The 22,536-nt window shown below is 44.6% G+C and overlaps 1 protein-coding gene across 5 annotated transcripts in view; it reads left to right on the top strand.

Moving 5' to 3' along the window:
• Window positions 1-22,536, top strand: part of kcnc2 (potassium voltage-gated channel, Shaw-related subfamily, member 2) — a 111,585-nt gene that overhangs the window by 43,294 nt on the left and 45,755 nt on the right. The gene's annotated exons all lie outside the window — the stretch shown is intronic.

The raw sequence follows: 22,536 nt of genomic DNA, 5'->3' as shown, positions 1-22,536 counted from the left end.
AAAAAATACTATTAAGATCGCTAACAAAAAGTCCTCTCAGTGTACTTTCAACCTATGAACCTGGCTCTCTCTGTGCACAACCACACACACACACACAACAGGAGTTATAAGGTTAATGGACATCCAGTCAGTTAGCTAGTATCCATTTCAAACAGGACAGTGGTCAGTGTTGGGGAGTAACGGAATACATGTACCGCCGTTACGTATTTAAAATACAAAATATGAGTAACTGTATTCCGTTACAGTTACCGTTTAAAAAGGTGGTATTCAGAATACAGTTACTTTGTTGAAATAAATGGATTACACTGCGGTACTTTCCTGTTTCATTTTGTCGCGGGTCAGGACTGTTTGGGTTTTGTTTGACAGCTACGTTCTGTTGTTCCAGGCGGCAGCGTTACGGTTGCCATGGTTACAGGGCGACGCTCTCTCTCTCTCTGCGACTGTGCGTTTCCTGGGTGAGAGAGCGCCTTTTCGTTGTTGTTGTGCTAAGCTAACAGGCAGAATGCTACAAGCATAGCTCTAAAGAATGTAGCATCATGGGCAGTGTAGTCCGTGTTGCAGGGAGAATGGACTGCCATACACGTTATGGGTCTGTGAGCGAGGAGGAAAAAGGGGAGTGGAAAGGTACGAGTTGTCATCGAGGAAAAACGGGAGCTGGAAGCATGTAAATATAATAATAACCACTGCAGCCAAGAAGAGAGCCTGACGAGCCCAGTTGTAAGTAAGCTATTAAGACTCGACTGTACACCGTGTTCGTGTTTTCCTCCGAAAACAATAAGTTCCGTTGGAGCAGTCTTTCAACGCCTCTCTCTGTCTCTCGCAAGCAAAGTTGACCCACACAACAAAGTAAAGCTATTTTTCGGCTACGAGCCGACAGGGACCCCGCCGTATTAGTCAGAAGTCCCTTTACTATAGTTCGGAGTCGCGGACCTTCAGTAATAGTAATAAATCACACAGCAATAGTACATTCACGTTGTTGTAAAAAGCATGATAATATATTAAGTAATCCAAAGTATTCAGAATACGTTACTGTCATTGAGTAACGTAACGGAATACGTTACAGAATACATTTTGGGGCATGTATTCTGTATTCTGTAATGGAATACATTTTAAAAGTAACCTTCCCAACACTGACAGTGGTAACAACGGCAGGCTACGGACAATTTTAAGTTTTAGATTTTAAACAGGCTGTATACATTTCAATGGGAGCAACAGGACGGTGAAATGTTGATGATTTTACTACAGAGCAGGATGGATTATAGGGTAGCAAACATCGTTGGAAAACATGTTTCCAACACTGCAGGTTACCTGGTGTAATGTTTTCATGGCCTGACTCCTACCTAACTATATAAAGAGTAACTGAAGGTTAAATGCAGCTAATATGTCCTGTTTTAAGCCAGGCACTTACACCTCCACTCCGCTGTGTCTCAGCCACCATCGCTCTGGCAGCAACGGCGCAAGAGCCAGAGCAGGGGAGAGCTGGAACAAACCATTATGGGGGGGGTATCTATACTTTTGTTGTTAAAATGTTACGTCTCAACCAAGTACTGTATGCTTTTTATATTTTTAGTAGTGTGTCACACAAACAGCAAATATTGTCAAAAAAGTAAGAAATCTTTGGGGGTGCTTTGATTCATTTTGGGGGTGCTGAAGCACCAAATATGGGCTAAAATCGCCCCTGGCTGTACAGTAACTTTTATGCTTATTGTAGCTGTTAGCTAAAAACGCTAATTTAGCGTAGTTTGCCCTGGATTCAGCTTCGACAAACAAATATGATCGACTGTTTCTAGTAGAATTCGAAAGTTGTCATCTTGGACCCTCTCAGAGTACCCCCTCTGTATGCTTGCAGAGACCCCTACAGTAGGGAAACATGCAAAACGGTGTCCAAACCTTTGTGTTTTAGCTTTATTTATGTCTTACACAGCATCCCAACTCTTTAGCTAACTTAATAACTTTAGCTAAAGTGAATAGTTAGTCTAATTCATTAGTGCAGCATTACTGGATCACCTGTGTTTGAAGTGATATGATATGTGACTATCACTGTGTTTAACTACCATAATAATTCTTAGGGTACTGAGGGTGTAGACATTGTGTGTAGACATTGTGTGTAGACATTGTGTGTAGACATTGTTGATGAATGGGAATTAATATTTGGATGACAAATGACACTTTTACAAGCATCTCTTAGCAGTTTATAGATTTTTTTGTTATAAGAATTTGTGCTTAGACACATAGAAAGTCAGATATTTGATTGGCTGCCACATTGTCCCTTTTATGATATTTATGTCCTAGAGCAGGTCATGTGCTTATGTAAGCCACTTCACCCAAAGGTTTCCTCGAGTCAGAGTGTCCAAAGCTTTTTCAGAATTGTTGGTTATTGTGTTGTTTATAGGTGTTGGCATGTAAAGTCACTCACATACGGGTGTTCTTGCCACCCCAATGCTCACACACTCAGCAACCTCACGACCAAGGCCACAAAGTGCTGATGGGTTTCCCAACAACTGCTTAAAGAGCTCTAAGCCTGCGGTATGACAGCCATGACAGGCACACATGTCAGACTTTTGTTTTTCCAATTCTTACACTCCAAATAAATAGTCCTTTATCGACCTATACAACTGCTTAGTTCCTCTATATTTAGAGGATCACTTAATTAATATTTATATAATTTCCTGGTCAGTGGCTTTGTTATCCTCTCAAACTGAAACCAACCTGCTAAACAACATAGGTATTTTGTGCCGTTATTCAGTGCCTTGTCAGTCCTTGTTCTTTGGGTCTTTGAAAAAAGATTTCCCCCTTCAACATTTAGAAAGCTTGCCAGCAGAAACACTGCAGATGAACTCTTGAGTACACACTTATGTCACTGCAAGCTTCTAGTTTCTCACTAAAGATCTCCTCAAGTTAAAGTGTATGGTGAGACTCTTGATGCTGGACTGCGTACTGTTAAATTAATGCAGTTTGTTACTATGCTTTCTTCTGGACATTGACCAGTTCCCAACTGTGCTCCCTGAACTAAAAAGAACAGATTTCCTATCATGGCTCATCTCCGAGCTACAATCTCAGAGAAGTTCATGTTAAGGAGGTCTCCATTTGTTACAAAGTACATCTGAATTAGCACCCTAACCCGTTCACTCCAGAGGAAGCCAGCCACTCCTGTCACTGTTGAAACTGTCAGTCACGATGAGTCGCACTGGATTCATGTTAATATGGAATATAAGAGTGCGGCTTGTATAACAGATGACCATAACTCACCCATTGGTTATGGACTTTGCATTTTGAAGCCTTAATGGTAACATTTTGCAGTGTTTTTTTTGGAGCCGACATTTCCTCACTTGGATAGCAGGCCAGAGAAGTTTGCAGGTAATACTAGGAGAAAACAGGCTACAGCCATAATCCACCTATATTAAAGCTGCAATGCACTAATTAGAAATTATTGCTAATAATAACATACTAAACTTTATTGTCTGAAACTCAAGCACAAGTGTCCTGGACAGGATGTACCAGCCATCATACGGGGGGGAGTATCCATACAGCCTGGATGCAAACATGGGTGTTTGTGGGAACTGTCTCACTTTGGAGGCAATGTAAAGCAGCCATAAGAGGAACTGCAGTGTTTTGGCCATTTATTGTCAGCACTGGTGGTTGCAGCAACATGCTTCATCGTTTTCTCTTGTTCACTGAAGTGCTCTGACTTTATCGGCCTTTTACCGTCTCACATGTCACACATCTGTTTTCAATGTGAGAAATGTCTCGGCATATACAGAGACGACCAAAAAATTATCATCACTTCATGTGTTTCACTTACAAGTGTTACCTTTGCTTTTACACTGTAGGCTTTCACTTTCACATGAATGCAGTCATAGCAGCATTGAATGAATGATATATACAAGGTTTGCTGAAATCTGCTCAAAGACAAAGATGGTTACGGTGAGCTGATAGGAGGAGATATTGGCTAAAAATGACAGTGTTAAAAATAAATTAGCTGGACCAAATTCACAAATGTTTTTGAAAAGGTTGAAGTATGGTGGCCCTGAGAGGTCAAATGCACTGCAACTTTAGAAAAATAACAAAAACTCCCAAAACACAGCAGAATACATACAGAAAACGTGCTGGATAAAGGAAGTGTTTCAGGGCGTCATCATGTTTGGCGTATTTTTGCAGCATTTTCTATCAGCTGGTGTTTTCTTAAGTTGGCCACCATATTTAAGACATGAACTAACACTGCTTTTATTCTGTAAGTAAAAGAAGCAAACACCGAGCCAACACAACAAAAAACTTCCCTAGACTGAAAAGTGTGCTTTCTGTAGATGGTGGTTGATGACTGCTTTTAAGTACACTGTACACATGCTGGCCTTTATGTTAGTACAGGCTGTTCCTTTAGTGTGTAAATGAAAGATGACTGTTTATGTAATGGAGGGAAACTGAACCAGATGCTTGTTGCTAATCAGCATCTTAATCTCTCTGCCTTCTTGATGTTTGTCATAGTGCCTTAGACCATATGTCAGGAAGTCCTTCTATTGCCCTTCACCCCTCCCCTCCTGTCATCCCTGACTGTGTTAATCCGTAGTTATCCATGTTTAGTGACCATGAACACAGTCAATGGTGTCAGAAGGGACTTGTAAAAGCGTCACATTCGGAATAGCCCCAAGGACAGAGATTAGAGCCTTTGGAAAGGTCATGTTTTATGGCCCTTCCTTTAACCCCTCCAAATAGAGGTGATTATGGAGGAGAGCACATAGCCAGCGGCCTGCTGTCATGTGTTCCCTCTAACCTTATGCTCACATAACAACAATCACAGGGGCCTATTAATGCCTCAACAGTCATGGCTCTAAAATCGACAGTATAATGTCCCGAGTCTTGAATGGCACTCAAAGACCAACCTGCTGCATGTAGTAACCTGATAGGCTTCCATTATTGTGCCACTGCGCACACGCCTCGGCCTCAGATGGCGAGCAGAGATTCTGCTCCATAAAAGGAAATTTGAACACAAACTGATAAATATTTGTAATCAAACATTTATGATATCTGTGATGATATTACTAACTGTCGCTGTCGCAGTGTTCACGATTTAGTGTCTTTATTTTCTGGCTGCTGGGTTGAGGTTTGATTCCTTTCTGATTTCTGATTATTTAAAGAATTGTGTGAACTCTAGTCTTTGGTTCAGCTTTGCAGCTACTTCTTGTTGGACTTTTTTATCAGCTAAAATGAATCATTTTCTTAAACACAGAACGACGTTGCTTTGAATACCAACAGTATCCACTTTGTTTGGATAGAGTTTCCTGTACAGTGGCATCATTTCTTTCAAGAAGCAGATAATTTCACTTTGAAACTTAAGACTGAGCCTTATCTCACAGGTCAGTTCAGTTCAGTTCGATTTTCTATTTCAAGAAGGGCACAAAGGATCAGTTTGGCATTTAAGCCTGAAAAAGAATAGGGTAGGCAGAGTTCCTGTCACTGGGACAGACAAAGATAGCCACAAGGATTGGATGTGAATCACGTCTGAGCCACCGTGTACCTGTGCCAAAGTGCTACCACAGAATAACACTCCTCACTTAAATCCTATTCCTGGAATCATCATCTGTCTGCACCTTCTAAACTTGCCCTCTGGCCTTTCCATTTAATTCAGGGTCATTTTGTGTTTAATCACACGCTGGACTACAGACGTTTTTTTCCTACAATGATGGAACCCTATGAAAGTGATGTTAGGTAATCAATGAGTAATTTACTGGCCTGTAAGAAGTGCCAAAAGCATCAGTTGAGCCAAACACAGGTGACTTCTACTGAATGTTAAGAGCAGAACAGTCATTGATGATACTTGGAAGCAGCCACAGTTCATAGATGATCAAAGCTGTGTGGAAAGCGGTCTAAATCAATAGGTGTTAGAGAGCAAAGTCTAATGTTTAAGTGCTTTAAATGGCAGTAGAGCTCACTGTCATGGTCCTGGGCCATGTTGGCCCAGTATTCTTGGTTCCTTGTATTTTCGCTCCTTATTTAGGCCATGTTTTCTGAGGTGTCCTGTTGTGGTGTTCCCTAAGTGTTTTCCCTTTGTGACTCTTACCCCCTGTGTGCCCCTCTGTGTATTTATGAGCTCTCGTCTCTCTTTGTGTTTATTCCATGTTTCCCCCAGCCTGTTATGTCTGTGTTCTCCCCGTGCTCTCTCTCCTCCTGTCTGAACCTCTGTGTACTTCCTGTTTTACTTTGACAGTCTCTCGTCAGTATGCGTCATGTTGTGTTCACTCCTGCCCTGTCTCGTTATGTTTATCAGTGTCACCTGTGTTCCCCACCTGTGTGTAATCTCCCTGTGTTCTCTGAGTGTATTTAAGTTATGTCTTCTGTTATGGTAGTTGCTGGTTCGTCTGTGTTGTTTCCCCTCGGTCTCCCTGCGTCTTCCCGTATGTATTTCCCCGGACCTCCCTGCATCCTCGTTTCTGGTTTGTGTTATTAGTTCTACCCAGTTTAGGTTTTCCTGTTTCATGGTACCCACACCATTGCTGTTTGTATTTTCGGTTGTCAAATAAACACTCACCTGCACCAGAGCTGCCGCATTTTGGGTCCTATTTCATATTCCACACGGCTTGCCCCGGCAAACCGTGACAGTACGAACCAGCCACCATGGACCCAGCGGCAGTCAATCCGTCCGAGGAGCTCCAGGATGACATCGGCTACAATGTGGAGATCCTCCTCGGGCTGTGGCTGGAGAATCCTCCGTACGAGCTTCGCCGCGCCGTGGAAGGTCGGCTTCAACGGCTCTTTTCCGGCCTGCCATGGCTACTAAATTCACTTCCTCCGACCATGCAGGCTTTTCTCCGGTACACACCCCACCTTCTCTCAGCCACTCCTGCCTCGCTGCCCGACTCGCCGGATGCGATCTTGCCCGGCCCGTCGGAGCCGTCTGCGGGGAGGAAACGCCGATCGCGCCGCAAGCGCGCCACCCCACAGCCGGACGTTCGGACTTCTAATTCGCCGGCTGTGGTGAGTGAGGACTGTTTTCCATTTGCGGACTGTATGACTGTTCATTCAGGGGCGGTGTTCTGTGCGGCAGATGACTTTGTGAACAGCATATCACCTACCCCGCAGCCACTCTCAGCCCAGTTAGCTCCCCCGCAGCCACTCTCAGCTCAGTTAGCTCCCCCGCAGCCACTCTCAGCTCGGTTAGCTCCCCCGCAGCCACTCTCAGCTCGGTTAGCTCCCCCGCAGCCACTCTCAGCTCAGTTAGCTCCCCCGCAGCCACTCTCAGCCCAGTTAGCTCCCCCGCAGCCAGTGCTCCTCTCAGTTCAGTCTCCAGTGCCACCCTCAGTTCAGTCTCCAGTGCCACCCTCAGTTCAGTCTCCAGTGCCACCCTCAGTTCAGTCTCCAGTGCCACCCTCAGATCAGTCTCCAGTGCCACCGGGGCCTGTAGCGCAGGCCCCAGTAGCTCCAGTGCCGCCTGTAGCGCAGGCCCCAGTAGCTCCAGTGCCCCCGCTACCCGTAGCTCTGGCTCCAGTAATAGTGGTCTCACACACTCACTCCATGCAGGGAGAAAGTATAATTTTACCTCAAGGTGCTTTTCGTAGTTCAGCCGCCTTTGGCACAGTTTGCCGCTCCAGGGCTTCCCCAGAGGCTAGGTCCCAGTCCTCAGCTGATTCTGGACCCCTGGAGTTTAAGCAGCCACCCGAGGGACCGCTCTGGCCTTCGTCTCATGTCTCCGCTGGAGGGTCCGAGGGACCGCTCCGGCCTTCGTCTCCTGTCTCCGCTGGAGGGTCCGAGGGACCGCTCCGGCCTTCGTCTCCTGTCTCCGCTGGAGGGTCCGAGGGACCGCTCCGGCCTTTGCTTTCTGCCTCGTCAGCTGGAGGGCCCGAGGAGCCCGTCCGGCCTTCTGCCTCGTCAGCTGGAGGGCCCGAGGAGCCCGTCCGGCCTTCTGCAGCTTCGTCCTCACCAGCAGCAGCATCATCCTCGCCTGCTGCAGCCTCATCTTCCGCCTCCTCTGGCCCAGCCTCCGTGCCTTCGTCCTCGTCTGGTCCAGCCTCCGCCTGTGCTTCGCCTGGTCCGGCTTCATCAGAGTCTTCGTCCTCGTCTGGTCCGGCTTCATCAGAGTCTTCGTCCTCGTCTGGTCCGGCTCCGGCCTGTGCCCCGCCTGGTCCGGCTCCGGCCTGTGCCCCGCCTGGTCCGGCCTCGGCCTCTGCAGCCCCGCCTGGTCCGGCCCCGTCATCGCCTGCCTCGCCTGGTCCTGTGCCAACTGGGCCTCGGCCAGTACGCTCGACACTGGAGCGCCGCCGCTGCCTTCCGCGCGGCCGGCCCCCTGAACTGCTCCGTCGTCTCCTTCGTCGCCGCCGCTGCCTTCCGCGCGGCCGGCCCCCTGAACTGCTCCGTCGTCTCCTTCGTCGCCGCCGCTGCCTTCCGCGCGGCCGGCCCCCTGAACTGCTCCGTCGTCTTATTCGCCTGAGTGGCCGCCGCTGCCTTCCGCGCTGCCGGCCCCCGGACCGCCATCGCCTGAGTGGCCGCTGCTGCCTTCCGCGCGGCCGGCCCCCGGACCGCCATCGCCGCCGCCGTTGCCGTCCGCACGGCCGGTCCCCCGAACTGTATCCACGTCGCCGCCGTTGCCGTCCGCACGGCCGGTCCCCCAAACTGTATCCACGTCGCCGCCGTTGCCGTCCGCACGGCCGGTCCCCCAAACTGTATCCACGTCGCCGCCGTTGCCGTCCGCACGGCCGGCCCCCCGAACTGTATCCACGTCGCCGCCATTGCCGTCCGCACGGTCGGCCCCCTGGACTCTTTTGTCTTGGACTCCTGTGCTGTCGGCCCCCTGGGCCTCTCTGTTTTGGACTCCGTTTTTCTTGGGCTGTGGTGTGTTTCGTTTCATTGGTTTTCTTGGGTTGGGTCTCGTGTTTTGTTTTTCTTTTTGTCTTTTGGCCTTCTGGTGCTCCTGTTTTGTTTTGCCTCGAGCCCTACGTCCTGGACCCCTGCCGCCCTCCCTGGTCGGGTTGTTTTCTGTTTTTTCTGGCTGTTTTTCTTGTTGGGCTGTCTGGGGCCAGCCTTTGAGGGGGGGGGTACTGTCATGGTCCTGGGCCATGTTGGCCCAGTATTCTTGGTTCCTTGTATTTTCGCTCCTTATTTAGGCCATGTTTTCTGAGGTGTCCTGTTGTGGTGTTCCCTAAGTGTTTTCCCTTTGTGACTCTTACTCCCTGTGTGCCCCTCTGTGTATTTATGAGCTCTCGTCTCTCTTTGTGTTTATTCCATGTTTCCCCCAGCCTGTTATGTCTGTGTTCTCCCCGTGCTCTCTCTCCTCCTGTCTGAACCTCTGTGTACTTCCTGTTTTACTTTGACAGTCTCTCGTCAGTATGCGTCATGTTGTGTTCACTCCTGCCCTGTCTCGTTATGTTTATCAGTGTCACCTGTGTTCCCCACCTGTGTGTAATCTCCCTGTGTTCTCTGAGTGTATTTAAGTTATGTCTTCTGTTGTGGTAGTTGCTGGTTCGTCTGTGTTGTTTCCCCTCGGTCTCCCTGCGTCTTCCCGTATGTATTTCCCCGGACCTCCCTGCATCCTCGTTTCTGGTTTGTGTTATTAGTTCTACCCAGTTTAGGTTTTCCTGTTTCATGGTACCCACACCATTGCTGTTTGTATTTTCGGTTGTCAAATAAACACTCACCTGCACCAGAGCTGCCGCATTTTGGGTCCTATTTCATATTCCACACGGCTTGCCCCGGCAAACCGTGACACTCACAGTCTAAGCTGCTGGGGGAAAACAAAAGGAAGACGTGTCTATCGTTACAGCTCAACTGTTTCCGGGGAAGCGCTGGCCTCCGTAAATCAGCTGACAGGTTTAATGGTCACAAAGAAAAACCCACAGGCCTAAGATGATTACCATGGGACAGGCAGCCATAATGACAGAATAATGTACACTGCTGTGACAAGAAAGATGACTTTTCCTTGGATTGAGAAGGCTGGATGCATTCCCAGTGGATTTTGGTGTGTCCTCTCCTCAAACGTGTCTGTGGAATAAATCACTTTGTGGGAATGCCACGAGAACATCCCTCAACAGCATCCCGAGTCCAAACCTTGATAACAACAGAACGTTATTGGCAGGATTTCATGCATGAAGTTTGTCACGGAGACGATTTTAATAACCGCTCTGCATTATGTGTTTGTCAGGCACAGCAATGATGTTCCTGGGTTAATCTGACCCAGGGCAGCTACACACAAGTGGGTTTATAGCTCATTATTACCAATCATGTCAATCAATATTTAGTGAATACTGTTCTGTACCTCTCACACATCACGGTTCGATCAGTACGTATCACTCGTTTTTCAATAAAAAATGTATAATGTAACATTTTTATTGAAACTTTAAATAAAACATTTTTCGTGACATTGATTTTTTAAAATACATTTTTATTTTTTTAAGGAATAATCATAGCTACAAGCTTGACGCCGCTCGTCTGTCAATGATCACCTCGATTACTCTTCAGAAAATATGAAGCCTTACAGACGTCGTGGCACAAAATACACAGAATCCCACAGATGGCTGTCCGGCTTCCCCGGTCAGGAAGAGGACCCCCAAATATCCATTCCTCCAGTTCTTCCCCAAAACATGCGATCATTTGGAGAATGATTTTCTGTAGTGAGTTCATGACCAGCTCAACACCTTCGATGTCTGTCACACGACTCACTGCCACTACAGACTCGGAGACAAACAGAGTTAGGGCCACATGCACGTGCTGCATTATTTGCTTTGCCACCTGCATTATGCATGCCGTTATGGCACATGCAGCATTCTCCTGAAAGACAGGTGTCACCATTCATTCACTTCTCCTTGTTAGTACAGGTAGTAGCAGAGGAGAAGAAATTCAAACTGCTGCAACATCTCGCTCTGTCCAATCTGTGAATGTCTGCGCTTCTGATGTCACCAAAGCGGCACAGTAAGACGTACACGACTGGCAGCAACGGCGGCTTTGTCGTACGGCGCCATGCACAACAATCTCAGCACTGACAGACAGGACAAACCTCATGCAGCCCTAACTGACCTAAATGTGTGATATAACAAAGGATGCTGCACGAGTGCTCTTAGTTTTTAGTTTTTATTAGACTTTAATTTGATTTCTTGTAGCTTTTAACACAAGAACAAAAAAAGAACAGAAGTTATCAAAGACAGTAGTATTTTACCCTAAAGTATGATATAACTCCACCTGATTTTACAAGCTGTGCACTCTTCAGTCTGTATGTACCCAACCAGTCACATGACATAATATTGTGCTAACGTCCTGTGTCTTTGATTCTGTTTTCAGTCATCACATCTCCCACTGTCCCCTCCTGTTGCCTGCCTGTCGGGAATATGGACAATCTTCCAGGCTTCAGTGAAACTAAAACTTCCAGTCGGCCATTTTAATTTGTATAAACAATGAAGCAGGTTTGCGCGGTGACTGGCTGTAGAAAGTTTCACAGGTATCTCTGTTGACTGAGCGCAGAATTGCTCTCTAACACCGAGCTGTTGCCAAACGTCCTCTTGGGTTCAGATTCTCAGAACTCCCTCGGCTCTGCAGGCAGCATCTATTCCCAGCTCAGGTAGCAGCGAGCAGCGGAGCAGGAAGCCTCACCTGTAGAGGAAGCAGGGTGATCAGTCAGGAACAGGAAGAACACAGACACACCAGGGACCAGTTTGAACCTCTGTTCTCTCTACGCTCTGTCTCTGACTTTGGCCCACATTCACAGTGTTCTTAGATGTGCTCCATCTAGAGTTCCCATGTTTAGGAGCTAATTTTGTGTAAAATGAAATGATCCCTGTCCTGTGTTTGCTTGGACCAGGCCTGATCTTTGATCTTTTTCCGTGTCTGTGTCAAAACTGGACGTCAGCCGTTCATTCATGCAAACATACGTCATTATACAGAATCCATTGCATTCTTTTCTTCTGATTTTAAGTCAGGTTCTTTAGCCTTCACCTCCCCAACATTCATGAACACATCCTTACATACATTCCACATCACTTTGCTTAGAGAGTAGCTTTCCCCCAACCAAGGTGACCTATGACCTGGAAGTGTTTACCTCAGCTGCATGCTCTCTGGTTATGTTCTCACAAAGCCCACAGGACCATGTGACCTGCTAAAAGCCTCCCATCCCTGACTACACTCACGGGCAGAATATATGGAATCACTATCATTAGATGACTTTCAGAGATTTCCTTTAGCTGTCTGAATGCTGTCTCTTATCACTGAGCATCAGACTCTAAACACATCTAAACTCCTGCTGCACTTTATCTGGTGGATGTGTTTGTGCACAGCATGCACCCCACGACACCAGCAGTAAGACTGATGTTGGCTGATGTGACCTCCCATTTGATCTCAGTCATTATTTTATTTTATATTTTTTCAGTTATGGTTTTAATGGCATTACTGTCAAAGCCATTCCTCACACAGTTTTCTAATTTCATCTTTTGTTATTTACAAACAGCCGACTCAGCGTTTTCATTTGGTACAAATGGCTCCAGCCCTGCAGTCAGCCAGCGTTTGACTTTTCCTCCACGATGTTTCTGGACAGGTCAGGGTCACGTAGTGTTTAAAGTGCTGAAGAATTAACAGCAGTTAAAAACAAAGACCCAAAATAACTGACACGGGACACAGCTTTGACTCATTCCCCAGCCCTAACTTGATGTGTGCTTGTTTTGTATCTTCAGTTTTATTCTGAAGGAAAAGGTTTTTGCATAAGAAGACAGCATGGCTCTGCTTACCTCTGTGGCCACGCAGACACATCGTAGAAACACCAAAGTGTGTTTTCCAGCTACGCATAGCCGAAGTTCTCGATGCATATCCACTAATCCCCCCCCCCTTTTTTTCCCAAGTGTTTGTTGTTCAGGAAAACACGGTTTTACATGGTTTCTTTGTTTTCCAACCTTCAGACATCTGGAGCTGTGCTGCTGTTTGAATGTTGGTATTTTTAGAGCATTAATGAATTGAGTTAAAGTGTAAAATGGCCTCTATGGGAGGCCAGACTTTGGCCATTTGTCATCAGAATGAAGTAAGCAAGCTTGAAAGACAGAAATAGCTTTGTTTGGAGTGCCACGTCATCTCAAGCCAATCTACTGGAACCAGTAGGCCAGTTTGGGGAGCCAGTTCTTTGAGGCTCTCCTTCAACTTTCCTGTCTCACATGGCCTTCAGGCATTTTCCACCAAATGCAAAGGCATCAATATCTCCACCATGAGCTCACATCTTCCCCAACTGTGTAAAAGTGCCTGTGAATGCTGTGGATGTAAGTTGAATCCAGTCCCCAAGGTGTAAAACAGGCCGCTGGCAAAACATGTTTTCCTTTTTGTCCCACAGTTTGCAGGTATTCTCTATTTTTCATGCTCTAACCATAAACTTCAATTTCCCAAAAACTGGGTTCCATTATAAGGCAGATTCACCCAGATCGGTAATAATAAGACATTCGCTCTGAACTCTGTTAACACCTGCAAAGCAGTGCATGAATGTTGAAGCTGCAAGCAGCTGAGATTAGCAGGAGGAGGTCACTTTCTCTGTGCATGAAAAACAAGACAAGGCCAAACAAGATGCTTCTTGGTTTGAAATATTAATTGTGTGTGGCATCCAGGTTGAGTGTATATTAGTATTCATAACTATTAAAAACCAAACAGTTTCCCTGTTTTGCTCCTCAGACTGTGTGGGAGTGGAAGACCACTGACATCTTCATCAGTAGATAGAAACAAAAAACTGAAAGGCCACATCCTTAAATTCAGGGTACTAACCTGCTAATGCCAATGCTGCTTAATGAAACAAACAAAGTTCAGGAGATAATCCTAATCTCCAAAGACCTGAACTGCATTTTTATTTTCTCTTTGCTCTTTGGGCTGATTGGGACCTGATGAATGTAAAAACAAAGAATGATATTTTTACCTGATGTAGTTTCTGAGAAGATGACATCAGGGCCTTGTAGAGGAAAATTTAGTATTGTGGTCTAGACAAGCCAAAATGTGATGTCCACATATGTGTACGGCAGGTGCTAGGAGGTTAATGCTGGGCAGGAAAACTTATTTCTAAAGCAGAAGTTTTGTTCATGGTTTTCACCATGAGCTGGAGCAGGCTCAGGCGTACTCACACAACAGTATAATAGAGAGAAAGTAAAGGTGACACCCCATTATCTGTACCAATCAATCAAGTGATCAGGCACAGTGTAGCAGAAAGCCTGGCTGGATGGAGAATATTTCCTAAAATGTAAAACTTGTCCTGAGGACTACAGCTGCTCTGATGCCTATGGAGTCAAAATGCAACGTTCAGAATATGCCAGCAAACAAAACAACAAAACAACAAGCAAAATGTATTGTGCAGGTATACTTGCAATGTACATTACCAGATCGGTCCAGGACCTCAGACTACCCCCGAGGGTAGAACAGCATGTTGGCTCACTGCAGTTTTTTTTGCAGGCTGACTTGGACACTGAGTGTGGTTTCACCCAGTGTAGAAGGACAATTCTCTATAAGTTATATGAGAAGGCAGGCAGCGGTGCAACTCTTTATTAATGCTTCCATACTTGTGTTAAAAACATCAGTGTCTCAGGGCAGACAGCGGTTTGTCCTAAATGATGTAGCTTTGTGATGATTATCAGCCGAAGTGCAAGTGGAGGAGAGTTTGTGCAGCGGCAGCTCTGATATCACTGGTTACAAAAATACAGCAACACTTCTCACCGGAGTGAAATACAGCTCTGCTCATTAACGATGGAGTGTTCATTAATTAGCAATAAAATGTTTGTGAGGCATGCTAGCTGCTTTACATAGCTCCTGGTTGCCATGAGTAACTGGATAGTCACAGAGCAATTGTCTGCCTCAGATTGCTGTGGGTTAAATGTCAGCACAGTAAAGATCTGGCTTAAAACAGCACGTGTCTCTGTGTACGCTCTCTCTGCCACTGTGAACACAAATGTGAACCTTTGCTGTTACTGGGGTTGGTTTTGGGGGCGGGGATAGGAATGATAAAGGATGGTGTGTGAGGTGTTTTTAACTCCATGTGCAGTGAATCGTTGCATGAACTGCCCTCCAGCACAAATCCTCATTGGTCACCATTTACTCCAGACATTTATGTTGTTATGAAGTGATATAGAGTTGGTGGCAAAATCACTTTGTATAACAAAGAACCCACTGACACCACATCTGCTGCCGCTACATCTAAGGCTTCTACACTATGGCAGTTACATCAGTGGGTAAACCAAAGTAATGCTGGATTTCTAAAGATGTATATTTATGGTTTCACCTGAATGAACTGGCTCGGGCATGCATGTGTTCAGGTGCAAAAATGGGTAAGGTGCACCAGTAACTACCTTGTGATTGGTTTGTTGGAAAGAAGAAAGATGGGCAGAAACAATCAACGGGGTCAATCTGCACTTTGTACTGGACCCTAGACATACTTCTTAATGCTCTGAATTTGGGATTTTTTGGGAATGGAGTCCACTTTGGAACCAGCAGCATCTGGAGGAACTGCAGGTTTTGCAGCTGCATTTTTAAGCTCTATAAATTAGCTCTTTGTAAGTTCCTCTACATAAACAGGAGCTTACAAAGCTCACAGTCACAGCCCCTTCCCTCCTCCTGGATGGCAACGACCTTGAGACATTGGAGAATTTGGAAATCACAAACCCGTTAGACAGTCAAGGGAGGGATGGATGTCGATGGCAGATCCCAGGCCTCATTTGGAAGCTGGGTAGTGTGAGCAGGGGAAGTGTGTGCTTTCATTACGAGAAGCTGATACTCGGACCCACCGGTGAGAGGGAGACAGACTGGAGCTACAGACAGTCAAAGGAGGGGAAAGGGGGCACAGGATCCCAGATGAGAGTACGTGTCCATTTTTGGTGTTCTCTTTCTGACTGTCTTTCACATTTTCTTGTCTTCAACTTTCTTTTCTCTCGCACTCTTTTTGCTCTCTCTACTTTCCCATAAATGCAGCGGAGGTGCATTTGGATACTGCCGTTGAATCTCACACGATGGCTTGCCGTTTGCTCTCAGAGCTGCTTATTCACAAACAATTCATGTTCCCACACACGCGTACGAATGGTGACGCACATGCCCACAACCTCCATCTCTGCTTGATCTCTTATCATATCTCCAAACACTATACAGCTTCCCTCCCTCTGGCAATTCATTTCATGTTAACACAACATCAATCTGCAGGGCTGCCCTCTCGCTCCACACATCCATCGCTGGGCTGCTTATCTCAGTCACCTTCAGGGAAAACAAATGATGATTATATCCATCCTGCCTCAGCGCTTAGATCACCTCCACCTCGCAGTGCTTGTGAAATCCCTGCACACTGAAAGCAGTCTGGTTCGCTCATGCTACACACAGGTGCTGTAGTTGTCTGTCTGTGAAGTGCTGTTTGAAATCTGCAAGGGGAGATGGGAACAGCAGACATACTGTACTTATGGTAAACATACAGGACAAGAATATTGTTTTATCCTGGTTATTTATTAGAGTTTTAATTCTGAGGCCTGTTTCTTAAATATTGATTATTGCCATTATTATTATAATGTATCATAATCAAATCCTGTTGATCCTGACATGTTTGACACACTCCTGGGGTGATAAATGCATTTGTCTGTTTGTGGCTGCAGTAGGCATAGGCGGTCCATTGGCTGGTGCTGTGACACAAAGGTTCATGGAGAGAGTATAATCTTATAATCTGACTTACCTGCGGAGCATATTTATAACAGGTGTGAGAAACTTCAGTTCATGGGCAACATATGGACAATTGTTGTCTCAGAGTGGATCATTTACCATTTTTTAAAATATTTCAACTCTAAGTTTATTTATGAAGAACAAAATTTTCGGCCTGACATGTTGAGTGCATTTTCAACATATGACATCCAACGATGTGGTCTAAGGAGGCATCCTCGTCAACCACCACAGCTGGCTTCTTTAGATGAGGAGGAGTAGAGTAGAGACTTTGACTCGGTCTCACCAAAGACGTTTTCTGTTTTGGTTTTTGGGCCATTCAGAAGTGGACTTGCTGGTGTGTTTTCCAGTCACTTTCCTTAAGGGTGCTTGAGTTTCGGGGTGTGAATACTTTGAATTTTTCATCTCCACCACATCCAGAAACACCAACGGCATTCCACAACTAAGTTTTTGAAAAGAAGAACATTCTAGAAGCTGAAATGAGTTACAATCTGCATGTAGCACCTGCACACCCAATCCATGGCCTGGAGGTTATCCACAGTAGCACCTTCAGTCAAACATTGATTTTTGTGAGCACAACAGGAGGTTATGTATATTAGCTTCTACAAGCTTTTTATCTATCTATCTGTTCAACATAGAAGATTAAGCTTGGACTTCATGGTGGGAAATAGTTCATTCTAATCACTGCCGGCTCCTCTGCCTTCCTACACCAGATAGGTCCATCAGTGATGCCTGTGTTGATCTTTCTGCTGGGCAGGGAGGCTGCTCTTTTCTGTTTCAGCAAAAGCACCTCACTGCCTCAGCGTGAGACACAGACAGTGGAGAGGGGGGGAGTGAGGTAGTGGTGGCTTGCGTGTCTGCTTGTGCACCAGACTGTGTGTGTGGTTGCAATATTGTGTGTCTGTCTGCAAGTGTGTGCCAGATATCTCCATGGTACAGCGCTAACATATCGAATGGCTGCTCTGAAATGTCAGTTTGTGTTGTGCATGTTGCCTGGCAGAATGTTCCGGTTGACTGAGCACGTTAATTGGAGAAGCTGTAGTGAAATCGCTGCGTATTTACTCACTCTTTATCCAGATTATCATAATTCCAAACCTCATTATTTAAGCCTAATACTGGAAATAATAACTCATTATTGTAATTGCTGTAGTCTGGGGGCTGTGAGAGTCTTAGTGAAAAAATAACAAACCTCCATGTGAAATTTGTTAAAGATCATAAAATAGCAAGCATGGGTGTTAGATTTGAAAGGGTGCCATTCTTTATTTATTCTTTGCAAGCTAAATAAAGTATGGGAGTGAAAGCTTCTGCACTTAAAGTGACAGTAGCTTATGAAGCACTGAAATAAGCTGAGATGTCAGTTAAAGTCTTTCTTTGTTTCTTTTATGACTCCTGTAGAAGATTATTTTGTTAATTTTTTATCAAGTGCTGTAAGTAACTGAATTCTTGTTGAAAGGTTTGGGGTAAAGCCGGTCATTTGGTCGCTCAGTTATGTATCTAAAAGCAGATTTTGTGCAGTGCTGTTTCTGAGCTCTCTACCTAAATACCAACTGCACTGCAGTTCAGTTTATTCATTATCACAGTCACATTAACAGCAAATCCAAAATCTGCCTTTCATTCTGCATCTGGCTTTTTTCTCATACAACTTTTGACTTTCTGTTCTCAGGTCCCATTGTCTATGATGTAGTGCTCTCTCCCTGATAAACCTTCTGCTGTATAGTACCATCTATAAATACTTGAGTTTTGCATTGTTAATATGCTGGTTTTTAATGGCCAGACTCCCAGCAATCACAGTCACATCTCAAAAAGGGCTGAAAAGCTGCCGCCTTGCTGGACAGAAGTGTAAATATTATTATTACATTGGTGGTGTAATACTAACATCCACCCTATAACGTACACCACCAGCAGTCATTGCTTTAGCTGCTGGGCAGCGAGAAGAAAGTGAGGACTGAAGGTCAAATGTTCGATCCATCATCTGCCACAGACATAGAGTGCATACTTTTCCACCTGCTCACCAACCCTGTTCTTTCTGTTAATGAAAGTCAAGCTTCATATTGCTATAGTTCAGCTCCTCACACGTCCTTTACTGAGGCTTTCTTAGGAAGTTGGTGTGATTGTAATGGGAGCTCATGAATCATTAAGCACTTTTTTCCCAGCAATACAGGGCGATTTCACTAAATTGATGTGGACAACAAGCTGCACGGAGCAGTTGGACCATGGAGGGTTAGGATTGTTCTGTGTGAGCACAGCCATCAACCCCGTTCATTATTATCATCACCCTCTGCCTTTCTTTGTTTTCCTCCTTTGTTACTTCTGATATCTTATTTTTCCCTCAGTCTGCCATTCTTCGTGCCTTCCTTTTAGCATCACTCACTGTTACTTCCTGTACTCACAGCCTTTTTATCACTGACTCGATCTGTGTCTTTTTCTCTGAGGGTTTTAATCTAATTACAGAAATGTAATTATTGAATTAACTGTAAATTTTATCCCTGAGAGCTTTCTGGCACACTGCTATTACAAGTAGGCAGGAAGAAGTTGTAACCATGGTGTAGTAATTTAAATTTAGAACATGTTTACCTCTTTTTAAAACAAGTATAAAGCTTTTTTACATTTTTAAGCAGTATGGCTACCTTTGTAGCATAACAATACATAACGCAATAATTTGAGGCCATTGTTCGAGACTAACTGACGTTTAAAGTAAAACAAAACAGTTCTGAAGGTTAAATTATGTTTCTGCATATAAACAATATTGTATGTCTGAGTATCTAACCAATCAAATGATTCAATTTGACAACATGTGCTCTCGTAACCCAAATCTCACACCGGTACCGAGCATGGAAATAGTAAACTAATACTACTTTATCTCAGACATACAGCTGATGCAGCTCCAGGTCAGTTGGCTCTCTGAAATGATTTCACAGATTGTCCCTACTCTGCTAACAAGAGCTCAAACTGCCCCACTAACTGAAATATCTACAAAAGTGGTTGTAATACAGCTTCAACTCCTGATAAAACCATTAAATCATTTTGCCTTGCAGCTCCATCTTTAAAATCCTTCACCAAATTTTTATTTACAACTGCTCGAACTGGGGTGATACTCCTGTTTCTTGTCATCCAGCCTGGTCACTTCTTATGAAAATCAAATTTCCCTATTTGAGAAATGGACTGGTTCTTTTACAGCACTTTCCTGCTCTACCTGAAACCTCAAATCACTTTCTAAAAAATAATATACCTATTTATGCAAGTACTTTTTATGCTTAAGTGCTTTCTATCTAGCATTCACACTCTGATGGATGCATCAGAGGTTAGTATCTTGCCCAAAGATATTTGGCATACAGACTGGAATGGCCAGGAACTGAACACCAACCTTCCTGAGCTACAGCCACCCCTATCGACTAACCCCAGAAAATTATAGAAACAGGAAGACAAATGGCCAGATGCAACAAAGGGGGTGTCCAAATTCATGGGCTTGATCCTCCTGAGGTCACAGCGACGCGAAGGCTGTCCAAATGCGGCCGACATTCATTCCCCCAGATTTGAAGGATGGGTCAGGTGTATCCTTCATCGCCCACCATATCCCAGAATTCATAGCGCGGCCAATTCCAGTTTTCAACAATGGCGGCAGCTACTTGTTTTAATATTGCTCTTATTACTCTTTCTAGGTAACAAAATAAACTTTTAACATATTTTCAGGCGAGAATGTAGCTGTGTAAACTTCAAATATCTGCTCGGTTTATCAAGACATCACATATTTGCAAAGTGCTCCTGACATTTTCGGAGACGTCTGTTACCCACCAGCTCCATAGCTAGCCGGGATCTCGATGAGCCGGCGAGAACATCTGTGGCTGTATCTCAGGTGGTAGAGCAGGTCCGCTACTGTTTGGAAGGTTAGTGGTTCAATCCCTGGCTCCTCCAGTCTGCATGCCAAGTATCCTTGGGCAGTCCAAGGATATGTGTCCAACCCAATGTGTCCATCGGAGAGTGATGTGTATGTAGTTAGGAAGCACTAAGAACCTTAGAAGACTGTGAATGTGGCATGTTGTATAGAGTCCTTTGGGTACTCTGGGAGAGTAGAAAAGCGCTTTATAAGTACCAGTCCAGTCCATTTAACATCGAGCTCCTGGCACAAAGTTTCAGACCCTCGCGGTCTTTCCCTACTCAGGTTAATCATGATATACAAGTCACTCAGATAAGTTAAAAATATTATTGTTTAGCTTTTTTCAGGGTCTTATTTGTTCCTGAGTAAAGTGTGAGTGTGAGATGGTCGAGAATTTACTCCAGTGTCCTGTTATACTTTAGATAGCAGGGAGCAGACGGATGAGTTTATTAAACTCCATCGAGACAGCGGTGACGCTAATCTTGAAGGCTAGACCGTCCCATTTCACTGCCTCGCACTTGTGGCCTTTTCGGCCTACGTAGACCGCAAAGGCTGGGTCCTCAGGAGGATGCAGCCTCTGAATTGGGACGTAGCTATTGTTTGTAGTTAATATTTAATAAGTCATCTTCTGATTATTTGGTTCAATTCAATTTTATTTATATCACAACAAATCAACAACCAAATCACAACAACAATCTCTTCAAGGTGCTTTATTATTGTAAAGACTCTACCATTACAGAGAGACATCTGCAACAATCAGCCCTATGAGCAAACAGTTGGCGACAGTGGGAAGGAAAAACTCCCTTTTAACAGGAAGAAACCTCCGGCAGAACCAGGCTCAGGGAGGGGCGGGGCCATCTGCTGCGACCGGTTAGAGGTGAGGGATGGAAGACTGTGAACTATTAAAAAAGTGCAAAATCTACACAAGTAAACTGTTAAAAATGACTTCATGAAATAAAGTGTTAGTAATACTTTGATCTTAGCCAAACAATAGTTACACTTTAATTCCAAAATTACTTCTGAAAATCATCTACACCTCTAGACATAACTGTTTTAACGTGACCCTGTTTAAAGGTATCAGATATCATCTGATATTAATAATTCTGTTTGTTTACATTTACAAATTTGTTACTTATTTAAGACTAACTGGCAAAAAAAGTGTTACAGTTTAGACACACTGTGAGTGGAGGTCACACTAGAATACAGTAGCTTGATTTGGGTTTGTCAACATTTAGTTACAAATGGCAGGAATATATTTAAATTATTGCTCACTGAGTGTCGTCCATGGTTTATCACTGAGGCATAAAAGCAGATGGACAGAAGGTGGAAAACAAGAATGCTTTCTGTCATACTGTGTCAGCACAAGGACTTTAAACATTACATGGATAAATAATTGATCCCCTTTCCAATTATTTTGCACGTAGCTCCCACGAGTAGATTTACCGAATGCTATATCTCCCTGTGACATGGCAAATGGAGTACATCAGATTGAAAAGGAGGTGTTCACATTTAGCCGGGGGACAGTCATCAGTCAAAAGGCCTAGATCCCAGAGCAAAACACACTGCCGTGACCTTCATCTGCATTAACATTCAGGTTTTGTGTGTGTGTGTGTGTGTGTGTGTGTAGAGGTAAAAGGGGGATGTGATTGCAGCTACATCAAGCATGAATTTATTCATTGCTGAGGTTGTTAAGCCCAGGGGGACCTGCAGAATGAGCCCAGATCTACTCCATTTGGCAGCGACATCAAATTCCACTTCAGGGGAACAATGATTGTTAACAATCAACATTTAGGTCGTATTAATTGCTGTGCCTAAATCTAAGCAGATGTGACCCTTGGGAACTCTGATAAAATACCTTGTTCTGTTTTAATTTTATTTTCAAAACTAACTTAATGTTAGTGTCATATATTTGGATTATAAGTTCAGAGGGAGCACATAGGCTGTCCTCTGCAGTTGTCTTGTTTATGCTACAAGTTGTCTCTTCTTAGCTAACTTGCTAATATTAGCTACTCATACATTCAAAATTCAAGAAATTTATTGTCAAT

The sequence above is a fragment of the Simochromis diagramma genome, unplaced genomic scaffold (assembly GCF_900408965.1).
Source record: "Simochromis diagramma unplaced genomic scaffold, fSimDia1.1 OVJJ01000331.1, whole genome shotgun sequence".
Taxonomy (NCBI): Eukaryota; Metazoa; Chordata; class Actinopteri; order Cichliformes; family Cichlidae; genus Simochromis; species Simochromis diagramma.
This window is presented reverse-complemented; position numbering and strand designations above follow the sequence as displayed.